Here is a 10,264-nt window from a genome sequence, read left to right on the forward strand (position 1 = left end):
ATAATTAGAAATAAAATAAAATATATCTTTGTATGAGCCAATAATTTCTCTTCAGGTTATTATATACAAGGAAATGATAATATATGTTAAAAAAACACCTTAAATTAGAATACTCAGACCAGCTTTATTCACAATATTTCAAAATAGAATACTACCTATACATCCATGTATATGAAAATATACAGTGGGGCACACATACAATAAAATGTACTCAGCTTTATATCAGGGACAGAGTTTGAATATATGCAAGCAATGGCATGGGCAAATCTCAAAAATATTATTCTGAGTGAAAGACGGTCAAAACAAAATAGTATATTTATTTAAAAAATTTTTTTTAATTAATTAATTTATTTTTGTTACAGATGTTTCTCCTTTTTTCCCCACTGACTCCCCCTCCCCTGCCCTGTCCCCAGCTTTGTTGTCCATGTCCATTGTTCATGCATACATGCATATAAGTTCTGTGGTTTATTCCCCGCCACCCCCTCTTCTGGGGATCATCAGTCTATATCCCACTTCCACATCTCTGGGACCATTCCATTCCTCAGACTGTTACAAAATAGAACATTTTATCATCCTAAGAATATGAAGTAAAGGAAATGAAACCTTGGTGACAGATAAAGAAATTAAAGCTGCCTCTGGGGCAGAAAGAATGATTGGGAGGGACAGGAGGGAACTTTCACAGGTCATGAAAACATATCTTGATTAGGGTTTGAGTCACATGGGTGTATTCACAGCCAAATTCACTGAACTTATGATCTTTCCAACTGTCCTTTCTTTTTTTTTATCCTCACCCGAGGACATTTTTTCTATTTTTTGTTCAGATAGAGTGTGGGAGGGAGAGAGAGAGAGAGAAACATCGACGTGAAAGGGACACATCGAGTGGTTGCCACCCACACGACCCAACCAGGGCCAGGGACAAACTGCAACTGAGGTACATGCCCTTAGTGGGAACCCAACCCGGGTCTCTCAGGACCACAGGCCAACGCTCTAACCGCTGAGCCAAACCGGCCAGGGCCCAACTGTCCTTTCTTAATGACAGCTCTATTACAATTGTTTGGAAGATGCAACATTTAACATAATATATTTATTGACAGCATATGTGACTTAACACATTTTCTCTAATCAGACTACAAGTGCTGAGAGCTCTTTGGAATGAAAGGCCATTTGACTGAGATCTTGTCCTCAGAGACCAGAAAGTCCACTAAGACCCATGGAAACCTGCTGTGGCGGATTGGAGACCACCAGAGAGGGAGAGTCAGGGCAAAGGCAGAGGGCTGGAAGGAGAGGGAGCACGTGAGATTCTAGTGGAGGGCGTGTGAGAGGGACACAGGAAGGCAACATACCTCACACCTCACATGTGCTTTGATGTTGGTTTATCTGGTTATAACCGTTAACTTCATGCGTGGAAAGGTTGAAAAAGGTGAAAACAATAAACTTAAAGGGAGTGGCTCATATATGGTAACTGGGGATTTAACACTGACTTGACTTGAAAATCATCATTTGTTCCTGCATTAATTTGTTTATTCAAGCGATATTTATGATGCCAGGGAGGCAGTCTAAGGCCTGCCAAAATCCAGGAGGACTCTCACTGGGGCTCAATTGAACTTTAATTCCTACACTTTATATAGATGGACTGTAGAGGAATGACCACAGAAACTGGCGAAAGTGTAATGTTCCTGTGGCTTCCGTCAAGTGCAGTGATGAAAGGAATTTAGATTTTTTTCTGCCCTCCTGTCATCTTCTGCTGAAGTCAGGCTTCCCCAGAAATGGGAAGAGTCCTGGACCCAGAGTTGGCAAAGCTTGCATGGGGGTGCAGTGAGGCCTGGTGAGGTGTCCTTCAGACACTGCACTGTGTGTATTGAACCCACACTGTGTCACTTCAACCTCAGGAGCTGGCTTGCTATGCGAACTGTTTTAATTTCAGGCTGACTCCACACACAGAAAGAAAACCAACAGAACCAGTAGGGACGAAGTTGTCTGTCAAAGTCACATCTGTCTGAACAAAGCAAGACTCTGAATCAGGACATCAGAGTGCTTTCCGACATCTCCAGGGTTCCCTGAGGAAGGCTTCCTCCATGTTCCTGCACCTCAGGAGTGTCCTGCAGAGCCCTCTGCAGAACCAGCCTCAGGGTCTGTCTCCCCCTCCGCCACTGCTGCCTAAAGGAGCCATCCAAGAAGTAAATGATGGGGTTGGCTCAGCTGTTGACACAAGACTGAAGTCCAACCAAGTATAGAGGATCAAATTCATCATAATATGGGACAAACCAAAATAAGAGGAACCAGTTGATACCGAAGGGCAGGCTGCAGAGGAGGAAGACCAGCACTATGAGCATGAGGGTCACATAGAGCCTGGTCAGCGGCACCTGCTGGGAGCCACACAGCAGTCTGGTCATCAGTGCCAGGCTGGATTCAGAGAGGAGCACGAATGACAAAAATCAGCCATGCAGCACAGGCGTAATCCATGACTGGACACCCAATATCAAGTACATCCATGAAGATACAGTCAATCCCCTCCAGGATGCTCAGCAGCAGGGACAGGGCCCAGATCAGGGCACACGTGATGGCTGACAAGTGTCTGGGGTGGCGGCAGCGGTACCAGATGGGCCACAGGACCGAGAGGCAGCGCTCTGTGCTAATGGCACTTAGAATGCTCAGGCCAGAGTTGTAGGTGAAGATGCACACAGTCAAGGAAATATTATATATATTGGAAATAAAAGATGCAATGTTATGATTCTATCCACGGACAACATAATCCGGCAGCAGAGGAAGAGGCAGTCGGCTCCTGCCAGGTGGAGGATGTAGACAGTGAAGGCGTTCCTCTCCATGCGGAAGCCCAGCAGCCAGACCACCATCACATTTCCCGCCAGCCCAGCCAGGGCAATGATGACCATCATTAAAACCAGGATTAGACTCACCACATCATCCCTTGGTGTGAATTTGGTGCTCCAGGCTGTGTCAGATGGATGCATGCTCTGAAACCCTGCACTGGTGCCCCTGGAACAGAAAGAAGACTTGAGCACCTAGGGTGAGATCACTGAGTCTACTGGCCATCCTGCTCCATGGGAATCTCTGTCCTGTTACAGACCAGGGAAATGTTGGTTTGCAGAGATGAAGATACTGAAGGCTTCATTGCCTTGGAGTCCTGGAACCTGGATTCAAACCCAGTTCTCTCTGACTAGAGTCAGGGGTCTCTCACTGCAACACAGACCTGCCGCTGACATGGGGACCTTCTGTAGTCCAAACACCTCCACACAGAGTCCTAGACCATGTCATGTCTGCAGGGGCAGGAGGAGCATAGTCTGGAGAGATAATGTTGGATGACCCTAGGACTCTGAGCTCAGCCTTGCTTCATCCCTGGACTGAGATTACCTTTAAAGGGTTAAAGTTGGGAGCCCCAGCCATAACATCTTGTCTATCTCAGTGACTGAATGTCCATCCTGCAGAAAGGAGATCAATGATTTAGGGTAATAAATGCTAAGAGAGGTAAGAGTATGACCAGTCCTGTTGTGGAGGAAATGTCCAAGTGTGTCATCTTTATGAAGGCAGGATGTACTTTCTCCTGTACAGTATTGTGTGAACACAGTTTAAGTCATCCTTATAATGGATTTCTTCCTAGAGTAGCAAAAATCATAATTGTAAAATACTAATTAATATTCATGTACTCCCACCATAAAATAATAACAACAACAATAGAACAAACTACATTTTATTGTCAAGGCATTAATGATGATAGTGAGAGATTATTCCAAAGAAAGTGACACCCAATAGAGAGCTGCAAAGAGTCAAACAAACAAACTGAGGAGACACGATGAGAAATTGATACAAACACGAGAGAGAGAGAGAGAGAGAGAGAGAGAGAGAGAGAGAGAGAGAGAGAGAGAAAGGAAAACCCACTTTTAGGAGGTGACAAGAAGAGATGGAATTTTTTCATTTGCCATCAAAGCTCCTTTCCATCTTCTCTACCCTCCTCTGCGTCTTGGGAGGACACATCTCTTTGCCTCATCACTGAGCTTCCTTTACCTCTGGCTCCTGGTTGCTCTCAGGGAGACACTGGCAGGTGACTGGAGGGCATGAGGAGGACGATTGAGGTGTTTAACTCCCTGGCTCTGCTGCCAGGCTGTGAGTTGGCCATGGGGGTGTTACTGTACCTAAGGACATAGCCCCTGTCTGTTGGCCTTTCTTTCTGTCACAGTGACAACCCAGCTACAGCCACAGCTCTCCCTGAGGTCAACAACTTATTTTTTACTTTACCCTTGAGGATGTGGAAGGGTAATAGCTCCCTATTATGACTTATCTTTAGGGGACTCTGCATCCATTACCAGTTTCCCTTAGTCCTGCTTACCCCTTTGTACACAGTCCCTTCATTATAGTCTCTCTACTACCCCATTAGTTTATGTCTTGTGACTTTTGTTTCTTGGTTGATGGGAGAAGCCGGTTACAAGCATATAACACGTGTGCGCGCGCATCCACACAAACACACATAAAAACACATAAACAAACAAACAAACCTGCTGAAGAGGAAGCTTATCTGTGGAACCTGAGGTTATAAATAACGGTTCAGGTTTGAAAACAATGTCTGTGAAACAGAAAAGACCTAGTTGGCCCAGTGTGGGTCTCCCATGATCTAAGTGACAAGCACCCAAAGCTTCCCTGATGGAGCTTCATGTCTCTAGACTCTCTCTGATAGGTGTCACAGCTCCTTGCAAAACCCACCCCAAGATGCAGTCCTGAGCTGTGGACTAAAATGAAGAAAACAAAACTGCATTTAAAGAAGATGGTTCTGAGCTGACTTTTTTTTTTTTTTGAAAAGTTACAATTTATTTTTCATTTTTATTTTTTGCATTGGAGTTTTATTTAATTATTTTATTAATTAATTTATTTTTGTTACAGATGTTTCTTCTTTTTCCTCCACTGATTAACCCGACCCTTTCCCTCCCCGCCCTGTGCCCAGCTTTGTTGTCCATGTCTATTGTTCATGCATACATGCATATAAGTTCTGTGGTTTATCTCTACCCCACCACCCCCTCTTCTGGGGATTGTCAGTCTGTACCCCACTTCCATGTCTCTGGGACTACCCCATTCCTCAGACTGTTATGTTCATTATATTCCACAAATAAGAGAGATCATATGATACTTGTCTTTCTCTGTTTGGCTTGTTTCGCTTAGGATAATACTTTCATCAAACAAGTGTTGGCGAGGGTGTGGAGAAAAGGGGACTCTAGTACACTGCTCGTGGGAATGCAGACTGGTGCAGCCACTATGGAAAACAATATGGTATTACCTCAAAAAATTAAAAATTGAATTTCCATTTGACCCAGTGATCCCACTTCTAGGAATATACCCTAAGAAGCCTGAAACACCAATCAGAAAGAATATATGTACTCCCATGTTTGTAGCAGCACTATTTACAATAGCTAAGATCTGGAAACAGCCCAAATGTCCATCAGTAGATGAATGGATAAAAAAGCTGTGGTACATATACACAATGGAGTACTACGCAGCTGTAAGAAAGAAAGATCTCTTATCCTGAGCTGACTCTTACCCGAGCTCCTTCTTCCAGTTGAAAGTGGTGAGGAGAAAATGAGCTCTCAGGAAGTGTGAATGGCAGAGAATGCTTTTCTACCCTCTGCATGGGAGGTGGCTGCTGGAGCAGGAGTGAAATCTGATGAGCGGGAGCAGCTTGTCGAGAAGCTGGGCAGCCCCTGTGATTTCCCGCACAGGAGGCCCTGGCAAATGAAATTCTGGAGATGTGAGAAAAGAACCTCATGAGATGTTTCTCCTTTGCCCTGACTTATCTCTTCCTTTCTCCCTCTTAACCCGATGCAATCCCCTCCCTGTGAGGAATGGCTGGGCTGGAGCCTCTCACTGTCCCCTGTGAGCCTGTGCAGGAAGCCCACCCACCAGGCAAGCTGAGCGTCCATAGCTAAGAAGGGTTTGCTTGGCACTCAGGGCCCTGTATGGCCTGGCTCATTTGATCTGTTTCTATTTTCTCCCATAAGTAATGTATGTACATAATTTTATTTTAGAGGATACCAGAGTATAGAAAATGATATATAAAGTCTGTCCTAATCTCGATTCCTCATAGCAACTGGTATTTACAGTTCCATTTTAACTCTTATGCAAGTTATTTTATAGCTTTGCACAATTAAACGTTGTTTCTACTTCTAATTTATTTATATCAACAGATTCATAGATACAGAGAACTTTTTGTTGCTTGACAGATGGGTGAGGGCTGGAGGGATGGGTATAAAAGATGAAGGAATTAAGAAGTACAAATTGGTTGTTAGACTGATGAACCTCAAATGGAAGGGGGAAGGGAGGGCAAGATGAAGGAAACCAAAAATCTTCTATGCATATATGCATAACCCTTTTGATTTTTATCTGCCACATGTGGGTGTGGGACCAGCCTGTCCATGCGTCCGCCCCTTCTACCAGTCTCGATGTGAATGCTTCTTTAATTTTGTAGTTGTAGGACTTCCATTCAGCTTGATTTAAGGCAGCTCTGCATGATGGTTGAGCTGTAGTTTAGTTGTAATTTTGATGTGTTTGTGAGAGGAGGCGAGCGTTTACCTATGCCGCTATCTTGACTGGAAGTCCTCAATATGTTCTTTATTTCCGCTATTTCTTTCTTCATTTCTGCTTGGTGGTTTTTCATTTTCTATTAGTTGATTTTCATTGTTTGTATATCTTTACCTATGCTGTTGAGCTCTTTACTTATGCTGTTGAGCTTCCTCATAATCGTTTCTCTGAACTCTACCCCTAATAATTTGCTTAATTCCATTTTATTTATCTCATTTTCTGTAGAATTCTCTTGTTCTTTCATTTGGGATTTGTTTCTTTGTTTCATCATTTTGGCTGTCTCAGTAGATTTTGGGGCCTGCCAAATTTTTGCTGTGGGTGTTGGTGTTCTGCTGATTGTGGCTCCCTCTACTGGATTTGGATGACTGTGGCAGGGCCCATGTTAAACACCAATGCCATTCTTACTTTCCTGGGTAGATTTGCAGGCCAAGATTCAGTTATCCTAAAGCTTTTGCCAGCAGGGTATTAGTCTCAGTTACTTGATGAGCCTCCAGTTTTAGCTCTCAGCTGAATGAAAAATCCCTCAGGTGTACAGAGTAAGAGGATTTCCAGTGGGTGGGACAATTGCTTTCCCCTGGGTGAAAGTTGCTTTAATAAAAAAGTGTTTTCTGCCATGTGATTTGTTGGCTCAGCTCAGGGGTTCTGACTTCTGTCTTCACGGCTCAGTCCCCAGAGAAACAGGATGGTGTTAAATCCCCAAGAGAGGGGTTGTTGCTTTTCCCCAGGCTAAAACAGAGGGCTACTTGACAGAGATGGCTACTGAAGTTACGGGGGAGGGGCTCAGCATAGGAACTCAGGCCTCAGCCTTCACATCTCAGTCCTCAGAGCCAGGACCCCCAACACTGAAAGCTGGGTCCACATTACAAAAGGCTTCCCCCTCCACTCCCTTGCTTGCTGGTAGACTCTAGCTGTTAATGAGTCTCAGTGTGCATTTCTTGAGCCAGGTGGTTTTAAATTTTTGAGGGAGGGGCCGTAGCTTCTCCCAGGGCTCTGGGAAGGGGGTCTTTCAGTAATATGGCTAGTGTCCTATGAAAGAGTGATTCAGCATAAAATTCTCCGTGTTTTCCTTTCAGCTCACTCCCCAGTGCCACCAACCCCTGACTGTTCAAGTCCAGTCCACCCTCTGCCCTCTCTCTGCCAGAACCCTAGGTGACTGGCTGTAGCTGATTGAGTGCTCTGGCCCTTCCGGGATTTGCTGATGTTCCCAACTCCTCTGCTCTTGTGAATTCCTCAGCTAGGTGTTATGTGGAAGCCTTTCCCTGCTCTGCCACTGTGTGCTGGGGAGCCATCGCTCTGTGCTGTGGAGCCGGCTTTGTTGTTTTTTTTTTTTCATTATCAATATTTAATGAGCATTTGCAGTGTACTAGGCACTATAGAACATACAAGAAAACATTGTCCCTGCTCTTGAGGAGCTTATATTCTAAAAGAAAAAGAAAAACACAGTTCTTTTGAAATGGTATTTTTATTTGGTTTTGGGCAATGTACTAAGGAAATAGTCTGTACTGTGAGCTTTGGGTGTAACTTAGCCCCATTATTTACAGAAAAGAGGAATAAGAAAGATTTAAGGCAGCCAATGACAGACCATTCTGGATAAGTAGAATTTTACAGAGAGATAAAATAATCTCATCAACTAAGGAGAGATTTTCTGCAGTTAATAGAATGAGGGAAATAGTTTGTGGGATGCAAGGAAAGGAACCAGGGGATCCTTAGACATTGATTGGAGCCAGAAAGATCACGCGGCCCTCTTCCCAAGTACACAGCCACCAATTAGAAATGGCTGGTGACAGACAAGAGGCTAAAAAAGGTAATCTGGTGTGCACCTGACAAATAGAAAGAATAAAGAATCAAAGTTGAATGCAGGTTATAACAGTATGAAGAATGTCTTAAGAACAAAAGTGATTTGGAAGCATGAAACTTACAGATAATGCTACCCAAGGTCCTGATGGGCCAAGAACACTGTGGCTTCCTAAGTTAGAAAATGCCATATACTAAAATTTTTAATGGAATACATTATTTTTTACCCAATTCCCACACCTCTGAAAAACAAACAAACCCAACACCTTTTTTTTTTCCAGGTGGTTTAGGGGCAGGTTAGGTATAGGACGTGGTTGGGAACAGTAGTTCTATTAGTAGTATTTTGTTATGATAAACTTTGTATTCAAACTTGGTAAAAGCCCATTAGCTGCCAAGAGGGAATAAGGAATAAATTTCCAAAAATGGACAATTTCCTTTAGAGAAATATCAGAACCAAAAGACTAACTTACATGAAAAGCTGTAGAGAAGTAGTTGAATAGTCCATTCATAAAACTTTTATTCCACTTACATGAACTTAATATACGTGTTCTGAACAATTATGCTTACATTGTTCATGAAAATTTCATAAGATATAAACAAAGCTAGCTATCATCTCAAGTTATGTCTCTGTTAACTATTTTTACAGCACATGCATGTTAGGCAAGCATCACAAAAAAAAATCACAAAAGCAAAAAAACCTAAAGAAAGTGAAATACATGAGTTTTGTTTTATTTTACTGCTGTGCTTGATATACATGAAGTAGTGCATAACAAGCCATTCATTTTATTGCATCTTTACTTGTACATTTGTTGTTAGGCTGCCAAAAACATTTAAATACAAATAAAATGAGTGTAGCTAAAATAATGAAAACCAGCAGCAGGTATCTTTACAAATAATGCAATGTGCACCGTTACTGCCCTTATCCAGAGTAAACTGGGTCACAACTAAAGGAACTTCTGCAGCTGTAGTCAAAGGTGTGCACACTGAGACTGAGTATTCCACAGATACACACATGGTTCAACATGTACTATCCATGGGATATTCGTTTCTACCACAACCTTCTAAGTGTTCCAAAACAAAAATACCCACAACAAGTATACCTGTGACTGGAATGAATTATCCCTTTTATTTTCCACCAGGACAAACCAATATGTAGGCAGTTTTCTTTGCTTAGACATGAAAGCTATTTTAATACTGGCCCTTGTGAAGCCACAATGTACAAAAAGTGCTAGGACAAACATTGTTAACTTGTATAACAATTCCCATCCCGATACTGGCAACCTCAACATGAAAACATTGTGGGAGACTGTTTGCATGGCATCCATTTTGCAAAAATCTGCTCTGCCATCTCTTGTCCCAAGGCAGGATATCTCTGCATCTCTGCATACAATGTTTCTGCATTCCTTTAAGTAACCATTTACTCAGCCAGTTATGCTCTGTTTGTCTTTTGTTCCACCTGTGATATTTACATGATATTTACTTGAAATTGCTTCGGGGTGGTCACCACAAACATGGCTTGGCAACAAATGTTCTTGTTTTTCTGCTTCTTGCCATATATATACTGTGGATCTCCCCAGAATAAACTAGACTTGATCAGAGCCCTGTCTTGTCTCCATTTCTCGTGTCTCTTGTCCCTCCTCATCCTCACTCCCCCTCTAGAGTCCTCTGTCTCTTGTCCCTCCTCATCCTCACTCCCCCTCTAGAGTCCTCGTTGCTCGACCTGCGGGACGGGTCAAACATAACTCCCTAAATGTTAACTGGCTCCACTCCCCTAATATTAAACATAAAAAACACATGGGAAATATAGAAATTCAAAAAGAAGTAACATAAACCACTCATAAATCATAAATGAAAACTATTTGTGGGACAGCATGAATGGCAAATGGTCTAC

At 42.9% G+C, this 10,264-nt stretch overlaps 1 pseudogene; it reads right to left on the reverse strand.

The window, feature by feature from the left end:
- Positions 1-2,018: 2,018 nt before the first annotated feature.
- LOC118628636 lies at positions 2,019-2,969 on the reverse strand (annotated as a pseudogene).
- Positions 2,970-10,264: the final 7,295 nt, after the last annotated feature.

Source organism: Molossus molossus, unplaced genomic scaffold, assembly GCF_014108415.1.
Source record: "Molossus molossus isolate mMolMol1 unplaced genomic scaffold, mMolMol1.p scaffold_m16_p_13, whole genome shotgun sequence".
In the NCBI taxonomy this organism is placed as follows: domain Eukaryota; kingdom Metazoa; phylum Chordata; class Mammalia; order Chiroptera; family Molossidae; genus Molossus; species Molossus molossus.